Source organism: Schistocerca piceifrons, chromosome X, assembly GCF_021461385.2.
Source record: "Schistocerca piceifrons isolate TAMUIC-IGC-003096 chromosome X, iqSchPice1.1, whole genome shotgun sequence".
In the NCBI taxonomy this organism is placed as follows: Eukaryota; Metazoa; Arthropoda; class Insecta; order Orthoptera; family Acrididae; genus Schistocerca; species Schistocerca piceifrons.
The window spans coordinates 270,215,839-270,242,580 of NC_060149.1; the positions used below are offsets into that span (position 1 = coordinate 270,215,839).

Below are 26,742 nucleotides of genomic sequence, written 5' to 3' on the forward strand. Positions count from 1 at the left end.
CGGAAAGTACGATGTGTAATACAAACCTAAGGACGTTTCGACGACGAGATCGTTAGAAAGGGAGAACAGACTCGGATTGGGACCATAGAAGGTAAGAGAAGGCCATGTCCTTTTCTAAGGAACTCTTCCTACCCAATACTCACCTTTAACGATTTAGGAAAACCATGAAAAACTTTAATCTGCGTGGAATGTTAGGAGATTTGAACGCTACTCTCTCTCCACTGGAGGTCTAGTGGGGATACCATGAGGATTCGTGATTCCGTTGTTTTCCTTTCACCACTTATATTATCCATACGTAAAATAGAAAAATATTTATTTAAATAAAAATGCATTTTTAACATAATACGTTTTTAAATTGGACTAAAAAGTATAAAATTTATCATAGCCCCATACAAATTCTTAACCTCATACAGATAGCCCTAAAAATTAGACTAAAGACGTGAGGTGCATGCAACACAAAACTGATGCACATGAATAGTTCACCTCCTTACTATTACACTACTTACTAATTGATACATAAATACGAGTAGTTCACCTCCATCGCATGCGCCCCACATTTTTCGTTTTAAATTTTTATGGACAACTGTTTGGGTCTAGGAATCTTTATGAGGCAAGGAGAAATTACACTATCATTTGTAAAAATAACAACAGCAAGAAAGTTACACGTGATGACAATGAAATTTATTCCATAGGTTAGGGACATGACTTAGTACTTGGGTTTTGACCGTGAGAATTCAGTACGGTTTGAAGCCAACATGTACTGCAATCAGAGGTTCTAGGCGTCGTGGCATGGAATCAAAGAGTGCCTGGAGATACTGCTAGGGAACATACTGTCACGCGGTTCGTAACTGCGTCAACAGAACATCGACAGTGGTTGCAGGAGTAACGGGACGAACAAACTGCCGACCGATCATATCGCAGACATGTTCGACGGGCGACATCTTAGGTGAACTTGCAGGACAGGGAAGCAGTGGTACCTGTCGTTCTTCGAAGAAGGCTGGCCCATTTCTCACTACACGTGGCCGGGCATTGTCCTGCTGAAATAAGGCATGTGGAGCTGCCTGCATGTGAGGCAGTGCCTCAGGTTCTAAAATCTTCCTGATGTAGCAGTTGCTGTTCATATTGCCCTCAGTGCGTAGGAGGCGGGACGTCTTGCCATAGCTAATGGCGCTACAAACCATCACTCTTGGCGTTTATCTGCTATGCCACTCAAAAGTGCAGTCTATCCGATTGCGTTCCCAAGGGTAGGGTCCAACACGTACGTGGCCAGCACTGTAGGGCAAATTGAAGCAGAACTCATCCGAAATCGCTACTTTTGGCATCCGGCGCGCCAGTGACGGCGTTCGTGTTCCCATTACAGCTTGAGGCGTTGGTGTTTCTGGCCAATGGAAGTCGACGCAATGCCACGCTTGCCTTCAGTCGAGTCCTCAGCAGACGGCATCGGATCGTTAATCCGTACATGTTCAAACCCGTCGCAGTGCTTCACTGTCCAACACTGTGGACGAAGCTGTTGTGCGCGCGACCACTACGGTCGCGGGTTCGAATCCTGCCTCGGGCATGGATGTGTGTGAGGTCCTTAGGTTAGTTAGATTTAAGTAGTTCTAAGTTCTAGGGGGACTGATGACCTCAGATGTTAAGTCCCATAGTGCGCAGAGCCATTTGAACCATTTTTTTTTTTTTTTTTTTTTTTTGAAGCTGTTGTGTCAGTTTCGGCTAGGCGGACAACATGGCGGTCATCTCTCGCCATGGACACATTATGCGGTCCAGTGCCAACTCGTCGCTGTGAACGAACCACTTCTATCCACTGGTTCCACACACGCATAACAGTCGCCGCAGAGCGCCCTGTACAAGTCCTACCGTCACAATCATAGGCTGATATTGCGCCCTTTGATGTGGAAGAGGCGCAATTGCATTTGCTCGCACGTTTCCACTTCGTTAGACGCCTGAGCGTGGCATAAGACTCACGTGTCCGATCACACAGAAGAGAGCGCAGCTCAGCCTATGTGCTTCGCCATCTCCTTGCAACTTTAATCACCTATTACTGTTCCAGTGTTCTACACACCCTCGGATTTTGGCGCGATTCAGACCATTCCTTCTGAGTGTCGCAATTTACGCAAACAGTAGTGTATTTTATTCGTTTTTGTCCAATTTCAAAATTCATTTTTATTTAAATAACTATTTTCTGCTTTTTAGTCTCGGGTGTGTGAAATTTTTCATTCGATTTCAAACATTTTTATGAGATTACGACAGAGTCTTGTGGTAAACTACAGGTTTATTTCAATTTCTCTTCATGTGACTCTACCTGTTGCTTTTTCCGACGTGTATCTCGCGGAAAGACTGTTAATTTAAGACTTAGAGATGTGACCTCACATGGAAGATTACCAGCAATTGTTCTTGTCCCAAACCATTCACACCTGGAACAGAAAACAGTGGACTGACAGTGGTACAGAAAGGACCCTACACCACACACCAGACAAGAAAGTCAGTTAATTTTGCATTTTCATGCAGTTCTGAGGTATGTTTTAAATCTGTAGGTCAGTGGGAAGTTATTTAAAATCTGTTGTAAAATTTGTACCCGACAGACAAACAGACGAGAAAGCGATATCTATCTCCTCTCCCCCCCCCCCCCCCCCCCGCCCCCCCCTCTCTCTCTCACTCTCTCTCTCTCTCTCTCTCTCTCTCTCCCTCCCTCCCTCCCTCCCTCCCTCTCTCTCTCTCTCTCTCTCTCTCTCTCTCTCTCTCTCTCTCCTCCCCCCCCTCTCAGCCATACATGTTCGCTCGCATATTTCCTGGAACGCATTCCGATACTACCCACACAACACGCTGGTCCGGCAGGGCTGCTGAGATGTCAGCCGTTGCCAATCTTTTCACTCCCACCCCTACCGAACAGGCCGACAAGAAAGCAGGTTTAATATTGCCTTTCCATCCAGTTCTGAACTGTGTTTAAAACTTCAGATCTCTAGTTCACTGGGAAGTTGTTTATAATCAATTGCGAAAGTTGTACTGAATACAGACACGGACAAGAAACCGATCTAGCAAAAAAACGTTGTAAAAACAGTCATTTACTGGAAATTATTGTTAACGAATGAGCTGGCGCATTGTTTTATAAGTCGTTTTCCTGTTAGGGAATTGTGGTACTCAAATCCGCTCTATATAGGGACTGGCGCTTTAAAAAAGGGATGGCCATTTCTGTCCCCCATCTGTGCATAATGCCAGATATTTCCCTGTCTCTAATGACTTCAAAGAGTAACATACGTCAAATTCTGCCCTTTCATATTAGAAACATGATTATTTTCTCCAAAACTGTCACACTGAGAACTATGGCTATAATACTATAAGGTTCGTAACTGAAACAGCAACTAGTCATAAGTATGGTTTAACAAGGTTTATGTGGATCAAACCATGATCGGTTTCGGATATTTTACAAATCCATCTTCAGATGGATGTTATACGTTTTAATGTTTGCTTGCTGGGTTCTCGGTTTGTATCCGTTATTGCTTTGCTGCAATGGGATAGACAAAAAGTTTTTTATATACCGTTTGGCAAAGTTTGCGATAGACTTTGTTCTTATGACCTGTATCAAAGCAATTATGAAAACGTTTTAAAGTTATTTAAACGTGAACTGTGGTGAAAACTCAGGTGTTGTGGTGAAAACTTACGTGCGGCATGTTTCTGTGTCACGAAATCACGATTTCCGGCCAGGAAATTGTGTTACTCAAATCCACTCCTGATTTTCTTGATAAAATTATTTCTCTTTCTTGATGATATTTGTTTCTTCATGACTTTACTAACGTGCTAACAATTGTTGTTTGAGTTTGAGGCACTCAAAATGTATGCTATTAATATACGTAATGCGCTAACAGAGATAAGTATACATACGAAATTTTTAAAAAGACATCGCTCTGCCATACGCCATACCATCGTTTGGCGCGAGAAAAAAAGTGAAATGTGGCGTCATTTGGCTATCACATTTTGATGAATTACTTGTAGCTGCAGAATCCAAATGCACATATTTGTTTGTTCTGTTTGTTTGTTTGTATCGTTGTTTGAACAACAATGTCTTTATAGGGAGAACTCAAATATTAATATGACGGTGCTAAATCAAACGTGTTGGGTGAGAAGCTACATGCTTTTCGTGCTGTTTATTCGTTTTATTCATTCGCCACTGCTCTCTGTTGCCCATTGTACCCTTAAATGCAAACTTCACAACCGCATCAAGTCATAATAAATTTTCCCTGAATTAATTGCGTGTATAAAGTCAAGGGTCGTTCGGAGCTACCAGCATCCGTGTCATCGACTTTTCGATTCGTAGTCCTCTAAACTGTTACGAGATGGCACAAATCTTTTTCACAACTTCTTCATAAATCAGACCACTAGCTGCAGTGGATAGCCGCGCGGTCTTGGGCGTCTTGGCCGGCCGCGGTGGCCGAGCGGCTCTAGGCGCTTCAGTCTGGAACCGTGCGACTGCTACGGTCGCAGGTTCGAATCCTGCCTCGGGCATGAGTGTGTGTGATGTCCTTAGGTTAGTTAGGTTTAAGTAATTCTGAGTTCTAGGGGACTGATGACCTCAGATGTTAAGTCCCATAGTGCTCAGAGCCATTTTCTTGGGCGTCTTGTCACGGTCCTTGCGGCTCTCACCGTCGGAGATTCGAGTCCTCCCTCCGGCGTGTGTGTGTGTGTGTGTGTGTGTGTGTGTGTGTGTGTGTGTCGTCCTTAGATTAAGTAGTATATAAGCTTAGGGACGGATGGCCTCAGCAGTTTGATCCCATAAGACCTTACCACTAATTTCCAATTTTTTTCAAACTACTACACAATATCCATCTTTTGGATTACAAAAGAAGTTTCCACGAGTCGCATTCCGTACACATGATCGACATGAGTCCGATTATTGGCGCGATGAAATATTTTTGCAGAATTTTTGTTCACTTTATTAGCTCCGTACTTTAATGCGACGGAATCATATTTAATTTTCTGTGGGATACGAATTTCTATGATCAGAGAAAGGTAACAGCAAAGTTGATAGCGACTTTCGGCTCTTCTTTACGTCGTCGCATCTTACTACCCCAATTCCATCCACCCGAATGACACGTACATAGCGTGTTCGCACAATGCGGAAACACCAAAAACGCAACACATTCCCATGCCCAATGTGGTGCAGGAAATCCGTTGTTATTCAGAACAGCTTCCAGATTTTTCCGGGGTGAATGAATTAATGCAGGTCCTGTGTGGTTTTCAAAGGAATTTTATACCATTATTCCTCCAAAATAGTTGCAAATTCAGGTAACGATGATGGAGGTGAATAGCAATCACGCACCATATTCTCCCAAGTAGACCACAAAGGCGCAATAATATTAAGGTGTTATGACTGGCCAGGGAAGATGCGACAGTTCATCCTCGTTCTCGCAAAACCAGCCCTGGACGGGTAGGTTAGGTTGTTTTGGGGAAGGAGACCAAACAGCGAGGTCATCGGTCTCTTTGGATTAGGGAAGGACGGGGAAGGAAATCTGCCGTGCCCATTCAAAGGAACCATCCCGGCATTTGCCTGGAGCGAATTAGGAAAATCACGGAAAACCTAAATCAGGATGGCCGGACGCGGGATTGAACCGTCGTCCTCCCGAATGCCAGTCCAGTGTGCAGTCCTGGATGATTTGAGATGCGTGAACAGGAGTCCTATCTTCTTGGAACACAGCATAGGCGTTGGGGAACAAACGTTTTACCATGAGATGGGCGTGATGAGCCAAAATGGTCTCACAATCCTCGACAGAAAGTGCCCTAGCAGAGTATTCATAGGGCAAATGGAATATCTCGACATTATTACTCAAAACATCACCGAACCCTCGTTTTTGTATCCCGCCTGGAAGGCGGCGCGTGGGTCTGCTCCTGAAATCTAACAGAGGCCGAATTCAAAGGAAACGAGTAGGATCAGGTGAGATAAAGCACGTCGGTGCTGCAAGTAAAGTAAAAGTAGTTTTACTGTAGTATAAACGCAAACATATTACATAACTTGAGGTGGTGAGCACGTAGGTGTGCAGCCAAAGTCCAGATAAGAAAGTCTCAATAGCAAGCTAAGCTAAAGCAATGGTTCTCGGCCGTCTGCTCTTCATGAACTGGGCGAAAGTCGAGCGGTGCCGCACAGCGTCGGCTAGAGGGCGCTGCGGTCGGCGAAGCTCTTCCGTTCTCGTAGTGCCAACCTACACTGTGGCATCCGAACTATCGACACCACACCCGTCGTGTTTCACTCTTGGGACGTAAACTCGGTTAGAAGTTGGAAACACTGTGTAACGATACTCATCCGACCAAATGATGATCTTGCATTGCTCTGTAGTCCAAGTCTTATGGCTTCGGCACCACGTTTCCTGTTACGGGCATTGGCATTACTGATGAAGGGTTTTGGAATTCCAGCTCACCCTGCAGTTCCCTTCTTCTGGAGCTCCCTTCGTGTTGTTTTGGTTCTGACAGGGGTTCGAGAGTGCGACATTCAGTCCTGCAGTGACTTCTGCAGCTGTCGTCCTGTTATGTTTCGTCACGATCACTAAATACATGTTTTCGTCCGCGTTGTGACTTAGCGGATGATGTTTTTCCGTTTTCCCTGTAAGCGCTATAACTCTTCGGCTCAGTACCTCTTGAAATACCAAACACTTCGTTCCCTTGGTTACGGAAGCACGCACCGTTTGGGCACCAACAATTTGTCCACTCTCGACGTCACAGCTACAGTACACTGTTCTGACTAGGACTGACACTTGCAAGGTATTGAGGACATTGCACAGGTGCCGTTCATGGTCAAATACGACAGCTCGACCTGCAGGCTAGGCTAGCAAAAAAATGTTCAAATGTGTGTGAAATCTTATCAGACTTAACTGCTAAGGTCATCAATCCCTAAGCTTACACACTACTTAACCTAAATTATCCTAAGGACAAACACACACACCCATGCCCGAGGGAGGAGTCGAACCTCCGTCGGGACCAGCCGCACAGTCCATGACTGCAGCGCGTTAAACCGCTCGGCTAATCCCGCACGGCGCTTGGCTAGCATCTCCACTTACGTTCGAACATACATTTCTCTCGGTGTGTCCATATTTTTGTCCATCCCTGCCGCGCGAGATTAGCCGAGCGGTCTAAGGCGCTGCAGTCATGGACTGTGCGGATGGTCCCGGCGGAGGTTCAAGTCCTCCCTCGGGCGTGTGTGTGTGTGTGTGTGTGTGTGTGTGTGTGTGTGTGTGTGTGTGTGTGTGTGTGTGTGTGTTTGTCCTTAGGATAATTTAGGTTAAGTAATGTGTAAGCTTAGGGACTGATGACCTTAGCAGTTAAGTCCCATAAGATTTCACACACATTTTTTTGTCCATCCCTGTACACATCACTGCACAGTGATTACTTACATCAGTGGTGGAGTGTCACATGAGCACCTGGTTCCAGTTCTGCGCCCTCTAAATCGCTCCAAAGCGACCTTTGCGCTGTTTAGAAGAGTGAGTCATATTTTGTCAGTTGACCTTATATGAAGTAGCACTAAAATCATAATGAGTTAAAAGTTGTCTGTTTTGAACGTACTGCCATTATAATTACGGACAGAGAGCCAGCCAGCTCCCGCATGATCCCGTCACGGGAGGCAGCAGCCAGTAACGGCCGGGCGCTCGCCGTAAGGAAGGCTCCAGCCCCGTAATGAAACATAGCGCCGCGTCCCCGGGGTGTTCGCACTTGTGCCAGCCCATCCCGGACACGATTTTTCCTCGTTCGCGGAATTGTACTTTACAGCGCGGAGCGCCACGATTCGCTAGCGTAAGAGTGCGCTAAGACCCCGTTGTCTCCGATCGATAGAGTTCTCGTTCGGGTCACTCGTAAAACAAGAAAGGGATAAACTGCAGAGCTGATAGCGACATCACCTCTCATCCAATTTACAGCCACTACGTTCCAAAGGGCAGGAAATTTTCTAGCTGAGCGAATGTTATAAGGTACTCCGCTCCACATTTTACACAACTGAAGCCAAGTCCGTTGATATTTCTTCCTTTATCTGGAGCTCCAATATCCTGTAATTTACATCACACGTGATCCGTGGTATACTATACTCTGTCTGCAAGTAAAATATGTAAACATTGTTCACACGTAAACACTAACCACTGTTTCTCTGTGACGACCTTGAATGATGTAGCACATGAGAACGAGTCAATAAATAGGGTAGAATGCTTCAAATTTTTGGGTGTACGTATTGATGAAACCTATAAATGAAAGAAGCATATTAGTGAGCTGCAATTGACTTCAGCTACTTTTGATCCTCGCATAACTGCTAATCTTGGAAACAAACGTCTCATCCTCCTGACGTATTTTGCATATTTCCACTCAATAATGTCTCGTACGGAATAATTTTCTCGGAAAACTTTTCACTTAGAAAGAAGTGAGCAGTAAGAATAATATGTGGTCTTCACCTACGGACGTTGTGTTCAAATGGCTCTGAGCACTATGGGACTTAACAAGCGAGGTCATCAGTCCCCTAGAACTTAGAACTACTTAAATCTAACTAACCTAAGGACATCACACGCATCCATGCCTGAGGCAGGATTCGAACATGCGAGCGAGGCGGTCGTGCGGTTCCGGGCTGAAGCGCTTAGAACCTCTCGGCCACAACGGCCGGCGGACGTTGTGTAGGCATCTCTTCAATGAGCTAGGCATTTTAACTGCGCCGTCACAACACATATTTTCGTGTAATTAAATTCAACATAAACAACCCGTCACATATATATAAATTATATGACTGCGTGGTATCTGTTCTTTCGAACATGTGGCGCAGTGTTGCAATTACCCAGTAAGCAGGAGATCCCTGGCTCGAATCCGGGTCCGGCACACATTTTCACTCGTCGCCGCTGATGCTGCACAAAGTCCTGATGCAGCTGATATCAATTATCCCTTCCCTTTCCTTTCTCCCCCCTCCTCCTGCAATTTACGTAATCCATCACAATTTTTGAACAGTGGTGTGCAAACCTACAACACTAGAGAGAAAAATTACCTTTATTACCCTTTGTTAAAGCTGTCAGCGGCTCAGAGAGGAGTTCAATATGGAACAATAAAAATTTTTCATCATCTGCCCTGTAACATAAAATGTATGTCAGGTAACGAATCAAGTTTTAAATCTAATTTAAAATCATTTCTCCGGGCAATATTCCACTGACAAATTCCTATTTAAAAAGCTTGAAAAGAACTTGTTGTCAAGGGTAGTTGCATGTGTAGGAATAAAATGATAATGTGTTCATTAATGTTAACACTAATCATGTTTACACATCCTTTAAACTCACTCATTCCAGATCATTTCGATAAAAGAACCGTTCAAATGAACTGTGGAACATGTAACAAACTGACTAACTAGCTGTGAGGACCTTGAATGCCGCTTTAGCATTGTTTAGAGAACTGTATAAAACTATCAAACACGCCAAATAAAACTAGCCTGTACCTCTGTGAATATAGTTGATGGTGATGTTTGGTTTGTGGGGCGTTCAGCTGCGCAGTCATCAGTGCCCGTACAAAGTCCCACTTTTTACACAGTCCATTTTCTTTTCACAGTCCAATCTAGTCACTCTCACAAATGATGATGGTGAAATTATGAGGACAACACAAACACCCAGTCCCCGGGCAGATAAAGTGCCCAAGCCAGCGGGAATCGAACCCGGGACCCCGTGATCCTAGACCGCGAGCTGCGGACAATGAACAACGTTTCCCAGTAATTGCTGAATCCTGAGTTACGTTTAACCTAGTCCCAAAAATAGATAATTCGTTTCCTTTCCCGTTTCCCAGTTCGTGAATGAAGTAAGAAATAGTACCAAATGATATACTAGTAGTTTATTATTTCTAGCAGTTCTCTTAATGAATGACTACTCTGCCAGGGGTGACACGCCAAATTTCTTACAGTATCTTGGATGTATAGATCCTCAAGGCCATTGTTCATCGTGGCTCTGTTAGTAAAAGACTGGCCCTCACCCTCACACCTCGGCCGACAGCAGCTGCGGCGCGAGGTAGCCGCGTGGTCTAGGACGCCTTGCCGCATCGGTTTGTTTCCCGTTACAAAGAAAATAACTTTTAAAGTGTAATTTTCTGTGCACATTCGACGGAGCTGTCCAGAGTTAGTCTAGTGCGCTATTCCTTTTATCGATGTGTATCAGCAGGAACAGTTAAAACACTCCTGCAGCGGAAACACAGCCCTGCCCCCGCTGACTGCTTCCGCCATGCAGAAGCGCTGCTCAGTTGCTGGTGGAGTACTGATTATTCTTCTTGTTTTACCATTCCTGTTAATACATATCGATAAAATGAATAATGTGATAGAGTAATTTTGGACCGCTCTATCGAATGGATATATATATATATATATATATATATATATATATATATATATATATATATATATATATATATATATCCCTGAGCGTCGTGTGAAAGACGCGATAAGTAGGATTTGTTTGGGCTGACTCCAACTATACGTTCCAAAAACGAAATTGCAAAGATGTGCTGAAAGACAAGAGAAAATACGCTTGGCGATTCTTATGGGAGACTACATGTATGTGTAAGGGGTAGTCAAACTAAATCTAGACTTGGAAAAAAAAGTAAACTATTTATTATTTCAAAAGCAATCGCCCTAACTGTTAACACGCTTATCCCACTGTGACACAAGACGCTCAGTTGCCTTCATGGAAAGATATTTCTGGATGCCTACGGAACCATGATTGCACCCAGGCGGGCTCACATGTGGCAAATGTTGTTTCACTACGCTGTAGAAGTTTCACTGGGAAGGCCCTACACATCCTCCATACAGTCCCTATCTCTCCTCAGGCGGTTTCCATAGTTTTGGAGCCCTGAAGGGATATATTCGTGGCTATCAATTTGCTTAGGACGAGGAGGTGCGCATCTGGATACAATCACGGTTCCCTAGGCAACATTTTTCCGTCAAGGTATTGAACGTCTTTTCTCACAGTGGAATAAATGTATTAACAGTTATGACGACTACTTTTGAAATAATAGTTCACTTTTTCCATCTGGGTCATTTTCATTTGACTGCCCCTTATACCATACACTGAAGAGCCAAAGAAACTGGTACACATGGCTAATATCGTGTAGGGCCCCCGCGAGCACGCGGAAGTGTCGCAACACGACGTGGCATAGATTCCATTAATGTCTGAAGTAGCGCTGGAGGGGATTGGCACCATGAATCCTAGAGGGCTGTCCATAAATCTGTAAGAGTACGAGCGGCTGGACATCTCTTCTGAACAGCACGTTGCAAGGCATCCCAGATACGATCTATAATGTTCATGTCTGCGGAGTTCGGTGGCCAGCGGAAGTGTTTGAGCTCAGAACAGTGATTCTGGAGCCACTCTGTAGCAATTCTGGACGTATGGGGTGTCGCATTCTCCTGCTGGAATTGCCCAAGTCAGTCGGAATTCGCAATGGACATAAATGGATGCAGGTGACCAGACAGGGTGCTTACGTACGTGTCACCTGTCAGAGTCATGTCTAGACGTATCAGATGTCCCATATCAAAGCAACTGCACACGCCACACACTATTACAGAGCCTCTACCACCTTGCTGTCCCCTGCTGACATACAAGGCCCATGGATTCATGAAATTGTCTCCATACCCGTACACGCCCATTCGCTCGATACAATTTAAAACAAGACTAGTCCTATCAAGCAACATGCTTTCAAGTCATCAACACTCCAATGTCGGTGACGACGGGCCCAGGTGAAGCGTGAAGCTTTGTGTCGTGCCGTCATCAAGGGTACACTAATGGGCCTTCCGCTCCGAAAGCCCATATCGATGACGTTTCGTTGAATGGTTCGCACGCTGACACTTATTGGTGGTCCAGCATTGAAATCTGCAGCAATTTGCGAAGGGTTGCACTTCTGTCACCTTAAACGATTCTCTTCAGTCATCGTTGGTCCCGTTCTTGCAGGACCTTTTTCCGGCCGCAGCGATGTCGGAGATTTGATGTTTGACCGGATTCTTGATATTCACGGTACGCTCGTGAAATGGTTGCACGGGAAAATCCCCACTTCATCGTTACCTCGGGGATACTGTGTCCCATCGCTCGTGCGCCGACTGCTATACAAACTCACTTAAATCTCGATAACCTGCCATTATAGCAGCACTAACCGATCTAACGACTGGGCCAGACACTTGGTGTCTTATATAGGTGTTGCTGACCGCAGTGCCATATTCTGCCTGTTTACATATCTCTGTATTTGAACACGCATGCCTATACCAGTTTCTTTGGCGCCTCAGTGTATTTCGTACAGATTGTCCTCGAACACATTCAGTACCCGCGCACTTCCCAGTACATTTTGGTGGCTTACGTTCTCATCATACATTGCGTTCTCTCGCCACCAGTGTGTGGACGAGCAGTGTTCTTTCTCCTTTAGCGTTCCACAGAAATAACCAGCGTGTATAGCTTAATAGTATTTTGTGTTCAATGATTTCCCAAATACTTATACCTGAGTTTTTTGAGTTAAGGACTGGCTGTATATTACCAAATATGAACACTGGAAGTCATCAAAATCCATACAGAGCAGAAGCGAGAAGCTCATTGGACCTGTTTCGTACAAAAAAGTTGGATACAAACATATAGGAAGTGGAATTGAGCTTAAAAACATTCTCCACTTAATAAATAGTTCATATCAAGCTGAACGAGACCGACCTATTTCAAAAACAGGGAGAAGCGGATAGTGAAAAGATGGTTCAAATGGCTCTGAGCACTATGGGACTTAACGTCTGAGGTCATCAGTCCCCTAGAACTCAGAACTACTTAAACCTAACTAACCTAAGGACATCACACAATCCAAGCCCGTGGCAGGATTCGAACCTGCGACCATAGCGGTCGCGCGGTCCCAGACTGTAGCGCCTAGAACCGCACGGCCACTCCGGCAGGCGGATAGTGAAGAAACGAAAATTATTAGACTCTAACTCCAATATAAATGAAAATATACACAGTTCAGCTGTTCGAACACATATAGGAAGTGCCATGGAAAGTGGACACCACGAAAATTTCAATAAAGTGGAACAGGAAATGGAATGGCAAGTAGTGCTACAAGGTGCATTTGCCATGCACTGTATGGTAGCTTGTGCAGTGTGGTTTTCGATGTAGAAGTAGATGTAGATATGTAAGACCTGTTATAACATTGTCTCGTATTGAATATAATGAAGTTTATATGGAATGCCTGGTGATGTGTAAGAGAGGTCCTCATGGCCGTAATCTTGCCAGGATAAAGAGATAATAATTTTGAGCTTATTTGTGGTGTTGCAGAAATGATCGTTGGATGTTATTACCGAGTGCAGAGGCGCTATGGCAGGATACTGGACTCAAATTCCGAAGAACGGTGGTTCAAATCTCAGTCCGCCCTTCCAGATTTAGGTTTTCCATGATTTCCCGAAATCGCCTAAGGCCAAACCTGGGATGATTCCATTGAAAGGGCACTGAGGTATTCTTCCCCAATCCTAGAACGTGCTCCGTCTCTAATGACCTCGTCGACGCGGGACTTTAATCCAAATCTCCCTTCCTTCATTTTTGGATCCTATCCGACCATTATTGGAGAGTTATCAGCGAATGTTAGGCCGTCATTATTCCACCACGTCCGGTGTCTAGTTGGGTTGCCGCGTTATTCAGGACGAAAGGAGCATGGTATACACTACTATCCAGTTATTCTCCGTTGTAGTTGTAGTCGTCGAAAGGCGTGACGCATTTTATACTGCGCCGCTGAAATCGCTAATTTCGCTGTAAGAAAGCGGGTGGCGACGTGCACGCTCTCTCTAATTCTACGCACGCGTGGGCGGCCGTTAATTACACGTAGCGCTGACCCGCTCGCGGATTCTGCTGTTTGCAGTGTACTCCGCGACTCGCCGCCCTTTGTTCACGTATCTCTGGGCCCGCCTTTAAAAAACACCGTAAACAGCGCAGCGCGGTGTGTCGCCGTGTTTGCCGTCTCTCTCGTGCAATCGCGGCCGGCAACTCTCGCCCGTTTCCGCGTCCCAGCCCGTCCCCCGTCAGCGTTTCGCCGGCCAATAAACCGAGAATAATTTAGATGTCTCGCTGCTACGTAAAATAACCAACAGGACAGTGGAGCGCGTCGCGGCCAGGGGCTGGGCCTGGCGCGCAACATGTTTCAGCGCTATCGCCGTTGATATTTATCCTTGCCACTGGAGCACTTCCCACATCTTCCGCACCCAGTGAGCTTCTAACAAACCGCAGCCAGATATCCTAAACTACTGGGAAGAAATTAAAAAAAGTACATATAAAAGCGAAGAACGTGTTAAGTGTGTGTGTGCGAGAGCTATTCGTACACTATGGCCCGATGAAGCTTTGCAAAGATGTGAGGGGCAGTGTCTCTAATATCCCCGTAAATCGCGTCATATTGCACTTTTTAGTTTTTAGCGGACAGTGAGCTCGTAAAAATTCCTGGGGAATGGTGTCTCCCGCCAAGTATCGGGAGAAATAACGTGCTGCTACTCACAGAGGTCCAATGTGAGCTGTCATTATCGTATGGCAGTGAAACTTGGTAGATATTCTAATGCGTTAATGCGGAATCGATTTACGCCGGGAAAAACGTTACCTTCTGAAGAGAGGCACTAGGTGCCTGAAACCAGTAAAGGAAAAATTTCTTCTGTGTAACTGGTTACCAATTATTTAAGCAAATAGAAATACAGTTGCTGATGACGTATAAAATACTAAAGAAAAATAGTTCCTATGTTGACCACCCAGTAGAAATCTGGCGCTGTAAATGCAAGAAAGACATATAGAAATGTTTCTATATGTGATGGATAAGGAACGGAACGTGAGCAGGAAAGATCAAACAAGTGAGAAAGGCGTAATGTTGATTTTATTATTAACCGCTAGATACATAGTTTGTTCTGTATGGAGCTTATAGGCGCTCAACGTCGAGGTTATGAGTTCTGGAGACTTAGACAAGGTGCTGTACAGCGCCAGATTTGCACCTGGTGGCCAAAATTGGAACTACTTTTTTTTCAGCATATATCGCTTGCAGATTAACGCATTAGCATATCTAGCAATTTCCGCTGCCATACAATAATTACAGGCCACACTGGAGCTGCACTTTAATTATAACTACCGGGTATCAGTGCCTGCTGAAAGATTTCGCCTGATTTCATGCAGCCCACTTAACGTAACCGCCACGAATTTCCTCCTTCACAACAATTCTCGTCCTCACACTGCTGGGACAATGAAGACGCTCTCGCACCGTTTTCGGTGGGAAGTGTTTGATCGCCCACTATATAGCCCGGACTTGGCTCCCTCTGATTTTCGCCTCTGCTCACACGAACCGCTGGCAATGACGACAAAATTTTAGCACAGACAACGAGCTGCAGACCGGCGTCGAGGATGGGCGCTGCTTAACCATTGCAACGTACGTACGGTCATCATAAAGTAGGTTACACATGTCGTCCCGCGTCAAAACCATTGCGCAATAAGTGTGGCGCACTGTCAGAAGAGAGTACACGATCTGAGTCTCCCGCAGACACCGTTCTGCTGTGGTACGGATAAGAGGTGCTTCACAGACTACGACTGAAAGAGCGTGACAACTGGAAACGTACTCCTCAGTTGAAGTACGCGGAAGAGTGCGATTCCTCTTGGCAAATGGTTAAACTGCACACAGATTCGCCGTGAAATTCTGGTGATATATGGACCGAATGCAATGTCTATTCCAGCCGTAGTGAAATGGTGCAAATAATTTGAGGAAGGCCGCACAGACATGGATGACGCTGATCGGGAAGTTCTGATCTTGCAGCATGAGATTTCAATCTTTTCGGCAAGTTGAAAGAACATCTGCGGGAAAAAGATTTTTCAACGATGAGGGCGTTCAGACAGCGGTTCTCGAATAGCTCCATGACAAAGAAGCGGATTTCTATCGTCGAGCAGTTGAACTAATGGTAACGTTCCGACCGTTGTTTACAGAGACTTTGCGATTCTTTTCAAAGAAAGTATCATATATCTGTGTCATTTTAAAATTTAACACCGCCCACGTTTCACTTCTGTACAAATAATTTCAGAAAATACTTCCTAATATAGAAATTTATATTTGATATTGGCAAATTTCTCATTTTCAGAAACGATTCTGTTAGCTCTTAAAAGAAAGGAAACGGAGGAGAAATTTGTGATCGGAATTATAAGCTTCAGACCAAAAAAAATTAAAACTTTGATGCCAGCCGATCACGTTGTAATTCTGTGTGAGACGGAAAAAGACTTGGGAGGACAGTCGAATGGAATGGATTGTAACTTGAAAAGAGGTTGTAACATGAATAACAACAAACGTAAAAAGGTAATGGAATGCAGTCGAATGAAATAAGGATATGTTGATGTAATTAAATTAGAAAATGAGACAGTAAAAATAGTAGACGAGTTCTGTTTTTTTGGACATCAAAATGATTGGCAACACCTATAGAAGCTGATTAACTTTTCATGTTTGGGTTTCACAGTCATGTAATACTTTTTAAAAGACATCATAGTCACCACTGACTGTATATATTACTTATTTTCACTATTACAGTTTTGACCTTAAGGACAGATGTCGGCAAATTACCTGTCGCTCTATCAGCGCCCTCTCCTAAATTAAGTCACACTGAATGCAGAATACCCGTGGAACTCGAATTCTTGAGTGATGCGCGTCTAGACTGCCTTTGTTATCAACGTATCATCAAACGAATGTCTGTGAGAGTGGTACAGCTTTCCTCCTCGTCTTCATATGCTGTGGACTAGAAACAACACAGACCCTACGGTATCTTGGGTGGTCCCCTGATTTTATTGGCCATTGTAGTCTTAGTCTGAAATACTGGAGTAATGCGTGGATATACAACCTATTAACTACGTAATTTCAGTCTTAGAGCAGAGTCACTCGATGGTGCATAGTTAGCACTGTCTTAAATAGCTTCCATTTTCTGTAGAAAAATATTTAGTTTTCATATTTAACAACTGATTACAGAAAACCCAGTTCCTCTGGTTCCCTTATTTTGCAATGTCGGTGTAATTATTTTAGATCTAGCAAGGACGTGCTGTGAACCTACTCGTGGGGGATCGCACCAGCTCTTCTGACATCATGGAACTCTCTAAGTTACGGTAACTGAACACAGTTTCAAACTAGACTGTATTTGTTGTGAGTGTTCACTTCTTAGAAACTAAGTAGAACAGACTGAAGTTGATTTTAAGTGACTGTTTAAAAGAAAAATCCATATTTCAGTAAAAAAAAAGTCCTGAATATTGTTGTGTGAACTGGACGCTCTAATATTCGCCTAAGATGAGTATCATTCAAGCCAGTCTTCCTTAATTTCCTGTGCTGCTTTCTACATCATACCGTAACGACATAGCAAGAGTTGAAATGCTTCAGAAACTCGTCTTATGTCGATTAAGACACACATTTAAGGCTTTCAGCGCGCCAGTCATGTATGAAGAACGGTTAATTTGAGCAACCCCTTTCCATTCAGCATCTCCTTTTCTGGCAAGCACTCGTTACCCACCTAGCCGAGCGAATCAGTTTAATTAGCTTGCAGGTGTAGGTGCGCGTCGAACGTCACCTCCCGAAGAAACTTTTCGATTAATTCCGCAACATCTACTTTAGTTTATTTTCAGTGTTTGACTTTCACCTCGAGCTGGTGCTCACGCATTTACCACACGTCATACTCTTGGATTAGAACAGCGTTTTCACAGGTAAATATTTTTTTTTTGTCCGTAGGTAAATTTAATATCTCTTACGCTAGTGGCCTTAAATTTACTCGCTGTTTACATGTCACACAAAATAAATATCCTCAGGGCAAGATAAATATGAATTTGTTCCAATTTCAGTACGACGTTTGCCACAGCTTGATTTTTTCACACTATTAATCGGATTTATTTACAATCAGACTGTTCATTTGAAGCGCTGGGCCTCAACTAACCTATCTGCTGGACTGTTAATATTTACATCGGAAGATTATAATAGTCAAATCGTGTCTTAATTGGGAGCATTTTTCTTACCTGTTCAATCTTACGTCGTTTATCTGAAGCAGAGAGGGGGGTTTGAGTATGATGAATCGTTAGGCTATTGATCTATAAAACATGAAATAATAAATTTCTTTCCAAATACCAGTCCACAGGAAGGCGCGTTCCCGGGGTATAATTCTATCAGTACATCGATATATCTCAATAGTAAAATGGCTCTGAGCACTATGGGACTTAACATCTGAGGTCATCAGTCCCCTAGAACGTAGAACTACTTAAACCTAACTAACCTGAGGACAGCACACACATCCATGCGCGATGCAGGATCCGAACCTACGACCGTAGCGTATCTCAATAGTAATCAGTGGATGTTATTGCTTCTGGTGTATTGCATTTGCAACCATTTTGTGTATGTAAGTTTTCGGCAAAAGTCGTCAACAATGTTGAAAGCTTCTTGGTACAGTTTATTTCGACGGAGAATATGGTGTATGCTGAGGATGGAGGATAAAGTACGTGTGTTGTAGAATTTCTGTCGCTGCTTTTGCAAAGTCTGATGCCCTATTCAGAGGACATATCTTATGATCAGTTGGAATGAAACAAATATCCGGAGTGATCGCTTGTTGAAGAAGTTCTAGCAAAGTAGATCGATGGACCGTTGCGTAACTGTAAGATCGTGGTTTGCGTGACTGCAGTTAGTCGGCCGAGCGCAACTTAACATTACTCTTAAGCCTTTAATCTCTCAATGTGCTTTAAACATGGCCCACAGAGAACTGTTCCAAGAACTTATCTATTAATTACTCTAATCTGTTAATTAATACTAAGGATGTTACCAGAACACGCTTTGTGATGATGATGATAATAATAATAATAATAATAATAATCACTTTGCTAGTTTTGTCCTACAGTCCTACATTCCAGCAACGCCTTAAACCTTCCTACGTTAACGTACGCAGCAGCAGTGCGCCATACTTGTATTGGAAGGAGACTGATTCGAGTTCTAACCTAGCCATCCTGCTTAAAGTATTTTGTAGATTCCCAGGGCCACTCCGGAAATATAGCCGGTTACTTCTTTAAGGAAAAGCAGAACCTACTGCCGTCTTCATCGTAGTCATTTTATCGAGAGTTGCCACGCTGCCGACAGAACGTTAAATCTTCATGTAAACGATTATCGGTAAACATTCGTGCAAGAGCTGTCTTTTAGGGACACTGAGTACCATTTTAGTGCTTGGTGCATACCATATGCAGTGAAGGATGAAAGTACTATCATATTTCAATGTCGCAATTTCTTAAGAAATAGACTGGCATACACAATGATCATTGCAGCCAAGAAAATAGAATTACTTCTGTATAAAATTTTGTGTACAACTAATATACTTGGAAACAACTTCGTAAGAACTGTCATATTTGTAAATGTCATCGCTTTTACGCAAACAGTATCTGCCAATAATGTCATCACACCTGTCATAGACATTATATCGCACGAAAACGTAATCTGTCGATGAAAATGGCGCAGGTTGATGATGTAAAAATCAATTGTAACTTTCTGCTCTTGTAACTTTGTGTGTAAAGTCGGATAAACCGCATATATAGTGCATTGTGCTACGATTTCCAGAGCCATACTAATAACGAAGATGATGATGAGAGGAATCAGAGCACATACTTGGTCTCTTATTTCCTTTTTCTCTTTGTAGTGTAAATCTAAATGCATGTGAAAACAGCGGAAACCGAGAAAAGTCAATACAAAAAATTTGAAAACAAAGTGATTGGTTGCTGCAAATCCCTCCTCACAAGTATCAATTATTTTGGTTTCTTCTTTCGTTACGGGGGTAATACCACTACCAGTACAGTCATCCGGCCGGAATTAATGGCGATCAGATTTGTGCTCCAACACTCATACCTACATAGATGAGAGTTCTATCAGTCTACACGTTGCACCGCACTCACTGTTGGAACAATCGCTCTATACGAAATATTTACCAGCCTAGATAGCCAATAATAAATATGTTCTTCCCACGAACGTCAACAATCATATATTTTGAAACGCTACTTAAATTTTATTAGTACGGTGAAATACTCATCATCAGATCATCAGGCAATCATGGCAATATTAAATCACTTAGCATAAGTGATGATTAGTTTTTTACAACGGTATTGTTGTCATGGTATATAGCAACAAACACCTGGGCAATGAAAGGAGTACAAGATGTCTTCGGAATAATGTTAGTTGATCCATTGGTCATTGTAACTACCAGTATTTAATATGTCCCTTAATGTTTCGATCAGATTTTACGCTGTTTTTCTGTCGGAGCAACACTCTTCAACCAGCATAGTTGATTTTCTTCAGCAGTCACTGTCTGGACTCTTGTGCCTTTCATCAACAACACGCTGTTCTATAAACAGATCATTCAGTGTGGTGTAGAACTAAGGTGGTGCAGAAAAACTAAACTTTGTTCGACCCACCGTCGATATTTCAATGTTGGTCAAAACTAGTAATGCGAAATGTTTTCCCCACCGTAATTCGTCGTATATTTAGTAAGCTGGGAGACAGTGTGGCGAATTTATCCAATATGATCAGCAGTTGCTTATTGTACCATTTGTGTCGGGTGAAATTAGAATACTATTTGCGCGAAAAATCATGTAGCGGTAAGTTATTGTGACTATAGTTTAGGCTAAAATGGAGTGCGGTTTTTAGTATAAATTTACTATCTCTTACGTTTTTTTGATGTGAAAATGTCCTTTAAAATCGTAAGGAGGCAGCTGCATCTGTCGAAGCAATTTTCTACCTCAATTACTAGGGTAAAGATAAAAGAAGCACTGTCATCTTGCTGTCAGTTAAAGGAACAAGACTGAAAGTTTGTTCCCCTATCCCTCCAATATTCGTCGCGACTAGCCGTCGCGAACTTCATAAAACGAATCCAGCGTACGGATTCGACGTGTGCTCAAAAATAGGTAAAAATTTCAGAAATTAATTATCCCACGTGAACAAACTAAGTGCTGTTTTTAAGACGATTGTATATGGTGCATTTCATTTTCAAAGCATATCTCTCAAAAATTCAAAAGAATAGGCTGCTGCGCAATTGCAGAAGGTCCGAAAACTTAACGATTTTCTTAAAATATCAAGATATTTTAGGGTACAGTACAGCCGTAATTACAAGAAATCGTGTACTAATACATAGAGCACAAATTTCTAAAGAAAATGACACTACAATACCGTACCAGCCCAAAAATAGTACTGTTCTGTGAACTTAATTGCTGATGATCAGGAACTACTGAAAAGTATTTCGTGGGAATCTGGTCTCTCAGAAGCATGAAAATGAAAGACGCTATTCCTATTTAATCACTGACGTATTCTTTTCATTATGTTAGTGTGTAAAACGTACAGAAAAATAATTTTTTTTTAATGTTTCAGTGATGAGAATATTTCATGCAATACTTGAGAACAGTATGATCTTCGCTCAAAGAAATGTCGAGCAGCATGTCAAAGGCATGCTTGAGTAGATCTGAATTGCAGTAACGTTGTAGTTCCCTGCCTCTGTATTAGCAACTAAATGTGGTCGACTGCAAGGTGTTTCTTTCTTTCGGAAGCACGAATAATATATTTGCGGCTGTTAAGGGCGAGCGATCCTACAGGGAGATGCCGAAGTTCCACGGTTGTAGCCAAGTTTAGGGAATCGCGCAACGTGCTTCCGACAAAACCTGAAGTTCGCCGCAATGCCTCACACGAACGCCTATAGCTGGATTCACACGTGTAATAGTGCTAGCGTTTTCTTGCTAATTCTGAGTATGAGAACATTGTAAATGAATGAAGAAAAGCACCTCTCTTCCGTGTTAGCTTTATTCCTTCCTGCACCAGTGCTACCAGCATTTATTAAAATGCCTTAGTTTGATTTTCCATGCTAAAAACTAAGAATATAACAGTTTCTTTGCAAGGAAAGGTGAAATGTCGACAGAATTTTTGGTGTACAGGGTGCTCAAAACCAGTATGAAAAGCTCGTGAGGGTATTTTATTTATTTTTTTTATTTTTTCGTGATGATACTAATAAATTCAGAAACAGTGCAAACACATGTGAAGATTTTTTTCCAGCAGTTGTGCTGAGATCCGTTTCTGTTTTAGTTTCCACTAGGTAAAGTTAATCGTCAGTCGAAATCTGTAGCAAAATATTGTGTTGATTTTAGGTATTACAAATACATATGAAATTTTATAAACTGGGAATGTTCTATATACAGAAAAAACGGAATATGATCAGTAGAGGTACTTCACGAAACAATTTTACATTCATATACAGGATGGTCAGAAACAGTCTGAAAAGCCAGGGGAGTTCGTGCTGACAAATAAATGTTAAGGAAAAAGTTCGACACGTTGCACCGTTTCCGAGTTATTTGGCATTGAAGTCAGCCCATCAGGTAGTTGCGCACGCAAATTCGAGCAACTGCAAGCCGCAAAATGTGGGGTCCGTGAGTGACCACTTGTTGAAAAGTGATCACTACCAGTTAAAATATGCCTTTTTTGAAAGTGATAAATTTAGGCTAGGTATACAAAATCTAAGTTTCTTCAGTTTGAGGAAACCAAATGAAGAACACAGCTGGCGACACCGACTCTGGCAAGCTGTTTGAATTAGCGCGCGCAATGAGCTGGTTGGCTAACTTCAGTGCTAAATAATTCGGAAAGGCTACAACGTATGGAATTTTTTTCTGAACACTATGTCTTAGCAGAGCCACCCCTGCAACACGCGTACAAGCTTTTCAGAATGTTTCTGACCACCCTGCATACGAACGTAAAATTGTTTCGCGTAGCACATTTACTAATCATTTCCAGTTTCTACTGTGTGTAGAATATAAACAGTTTACAGAATTTCTCCATTTTTTGTATGTCTAAAATCAAAATTATGTTTTGCTACAGAGTTCGGTGGACGACTAACTTTATCTATTGGAAACTTCTAAAGATATCGATTTTAGCACAATCGCTGGAAAGAAATCTTCACATACTATTTTCTAACTTTATTTATATCATCAAAAACATAAATAAAATAAATAAATACAAAATTTAAATTATGTACTTGGACTATCAGGCGTATTATAGTAGTACTCCGTATGTTCCTACCACCTCCCACTGCCCCCCCCTCTCCCTCTCCCTCTCTCCCTCTCCCCCTATCCCCCTCTCCCCCTCTCCCCCTCTCCCCCTCTCTCCCCCTCTCCCCCTCTCTCCCCCTCTCTCCCCCTCTCTCGCCCTCTCTCGCCCTCTCTCCCCCTCTCTCCCCCTCTCTCCCCCTCTCTCCCCCTCTCACACCCTCTCTCCCCCTCTCTCCCCCTCTCACGCCCTCTCTCCCCCTCTCTCCCCCTCTCTCTCCCTCTCTCTCCCTCTCTACCTCTCTCCCTCTCCCTCTCCCTCTCTCCCTCTCTCTCCCTCCCTCTCCCTCCCTCTCCCTCTCTCTCTCTCTCTCTCTCTCTCTCTTTATCTCACACAGACACTAGAGAGAGAGAGCGCGCTCGTGACTTCAACAAAAGTTGTGAAACGCTTTAATTTTGCTTCGTTCATGTAAAAATGCGATATTTGTCTTGATTCATGCGCCCACAGCCATGCTACATTTGTTATATCTAACGTTATATCCTGTAAGTCTGTTTTTCTTCATCAAAATTAGATCATGCGTCATGATTCACTAATTGCAGCTACGTGGTCGTTTCTGTACGGTATACTCCACATATAGCTCTGTAGAATGTAGGTATATGTAAAATATACCATATATTTTGAACGTTTGATAAGCATGACGTACGATCTTTAAGAAAAACATCCTTGATCGTACACGCGTGTGGATGACTGTCCATTTGAAAATTAGTAGGTGGTTGTAATTGCCAACGGCCTTGCCGCAGTGATAACGCCGGTCCCTGTCAGATCTCCGAAGTTAAGCGCTGTCGGGCTGGGCTAGCAGTTGGGTGGGTGACCATCCGGTCTGCCGAGCGCTGTTGGCAAGAGGAGTGCACTCAGCCCTTGTGAGGGAAACTGAGGAGCTACTTGATTGAGAAGTAGCGGCCCCGGTCTCGTAAACTGACGTACGGCCGGGAGAGCGGTGTGCTGACCACGTGCCCCTCCATATCCGCGTCCTGTGACGCCTGTGGGCTGAGGATGACACGGCGATCGGTCGGTGACGTTGAACCTTCCAAGGCCTGTTCAGACGGAGTTTAGTGCAGTTTAGTGTAGTTTAGTTTAGGTGGTTGTAATTGGCTAGTAGTGACGCATAAGAAGTTTTTCTTTGATAAAAAATGCCTTGCAGGAAACTGTCTCATTTAGTAATGAAAACTTGCTTGTGATAAAAGCATATTCAGGGTCTTGATTCAGTAAGCCAACCCATCAACTGCTCGCACCAACACGTGTTCACCTTGCCACTCCGGTTAAGTATGTAGTTATTTGGTCTGGTTTAGCTGCTAGACCAATATGAGACAAGTAACTAACTATCTGGACACTATGAGAAACCTTCGCCAGAAATTGAGTTTATCGTGGAAAATGTAGGAGTTAAAGTACTTGCTGTAGCGCCTGAATACTACATAGCGAATATACAGTAACTGACATGTGGTAATTTAGGTGGTGAAGAGATGCAGTTTGTTCGTTGTATCGCTTTCAGCGTCCTACAAAAAATAAATTAACTACATCTTCCTCTGTGTAATGGAATTCTGGCTTCTCTCTTTTATACAAAAGCGTGTAAGTAAAAGTACCATTTACGTATCCCAGTTCATGTTTGTATACTTTAGTCAGTTTATAATATTCCGAAAGAAATAAAAGAAGGTATTACGTTGAACTCATCGAGCCTGTTTATTTAGTAGCCTCGATCAAAGCGGATGGCGCCACCGCTTTCTGTACTGTCGCTGTCTAAATGGAAACTTCCAGACGGAAATGTTGAGTGAGAATGCTATGATTGATGGTGAACACCATGAAGCAGGAGGCCAGATATCTCAACCAAACAACTGGATCGATAAGAAACTGAAATTATTTAATCGCATATATTGAACCATGCAGAACTCCAGTTCAGAAGAAATTTTTAACCTAGCCAGGGTAGTTTATGAGATCAAAAAAGTTGTCAAAAATAAACTACGTATTTATTGAAGCTTACTAGTCTCTCAAATGAGCGTCTCGTTCCGTATGAATGCGTAGCAGCCTTATCGAAAATGTGTACCTCCCTACATACATAACAGTTGCATAATGAAGAAATCTGCAAATCATAAATCAATATCAAGCATGCTTAATGATCACACCAAGAACCGATCATAGTTACAGACTGGTACAACTAATTTGCAGCCAGAAATACGATGTGGCATAAGAGCTTTTTTTATTCTAGTGGTTTTAGGGGGGACTGTGTAGATAAAGTTTCCGTAAGGAACCCATGTCCGTGGCAGCTTCACAACACTTGCGCCCTGTGATGCACGCATTATGCATACCGCAGAATAACTGCCTGCAGGAAACCCAGAACATGTAGTTTCTTCTGATCCTGCGCCGCTCTTGTTGCGCAATGATCGTGTGTGGGACGGCATGGGTATCTCACACCCTGAAGTCTCTACGTACATCTACAGGGTCGAGTAACGGATTACTTATTGTTAATTAAACTAGTTAATCAGTTCATTGATCAGCATGGTTCGTAAAAGAAAATGAAAACCCTGTCTTATAATATGTCAAGGAGGCCTTTTAATGAAGACACAAATCTAAAACTTGCAACGCTGTCAACGCTACCATAATAACAGTACTCATTTTGTTTGTTAGTAGTGAAATGACGCTACAGGTTGTTCCGATTCTAATGCCCTTTCATTACTACTGGCGCAGTTGACACGCAGCCGTTATTTGTTACTTTTTTATCGGTGGCTTATCAGTCCACCAGGTAAAAAAAAAAAGTTGAAATTGTGCCCTTAGCGAAGGTGGCCTCTGCGCTCCAGGCAACAGGTTAAAGGGAATTATCTCAATTTCAAATGGACTTAGAAGTGTGCCTTGGGAACGTACAGGCCGTCCAATTTGCAGAATAGATGTTTGCCACGTTGCTATCTATTTGCAAGACGTGTTGCCCACTCCCACACTATGTGACCAAATGTATCCGGACACCTGGCTGAAAACGACCTACAAGTTCGTGGCTCCATATACGGTTTTGGCCCAACCTTAGCTTTGATGACAGCTTCCACTCTCGCAGGCATACGTTCAAACAGGTGCAGAGTGGTTTCTTTTGGAATGGCAGCCCATTCTTCACGGAGTGCTGCATGGAGGAGAGGTATCGATGTCGGTCGGTGAGACCTGGCACGAAGTCGGCGTTCCAAAACATCCCAAAGGTGTGCTGTAGGATTCAGGTCAGGACTCTGTGCAGGCCAGTCCCTTACAGAGATGTTATTGTCGTATAACCACTCCGCCACAGGCCGTGCATTATGAACAAGTGCTCGATCGTGTTGAAAGATGCAATCGACATCCCCGAATTGCTCTTCAACATTGGGAAGCAACTATGTGCTTAAAACATCAATGTTGGCCTGTGCTGTGATAGTGCCACGCACAACAACAAGGGGTGCAAGCCCCCTCCATGTTAAACACGACCACACTGTAACACAACTGCCTCCGAATTTTACTGTTGGCACTACACACGCTGACAGATGACGTTCACCGAGCATTCGCCATACTCACACCCTGCCATCGAGTCGCCACACTGTGTACCGTGATTCGTCACTCTACACAACGTTTATCCACTGTTCACTCGTCCAATGTTTACGCTCCTTGCACCAAGCGAGGTGTCGTTTGGCATTTACCGGCGTGATGTGTGGCTTATGAGCAGCC

General features: G+C 43.3%; 1 protein-coding gene and 1 pseudogene across 1 annotated transcript in view; both read left to right on the top strand.

Annotated features, from left to right (window-relative positions):
• The window catches only part of LOC124722303 (plexin-B), a 968,210-nt gene that overhangs the window by 610,955 nt on the left and 330,513 nt on the right, over positions 1-26,742 (top strand). The window lies entirely within an intron of this gene.
• Positions 23,798-23,915, top strand: LOC124723366 (annotated as a pseudogene).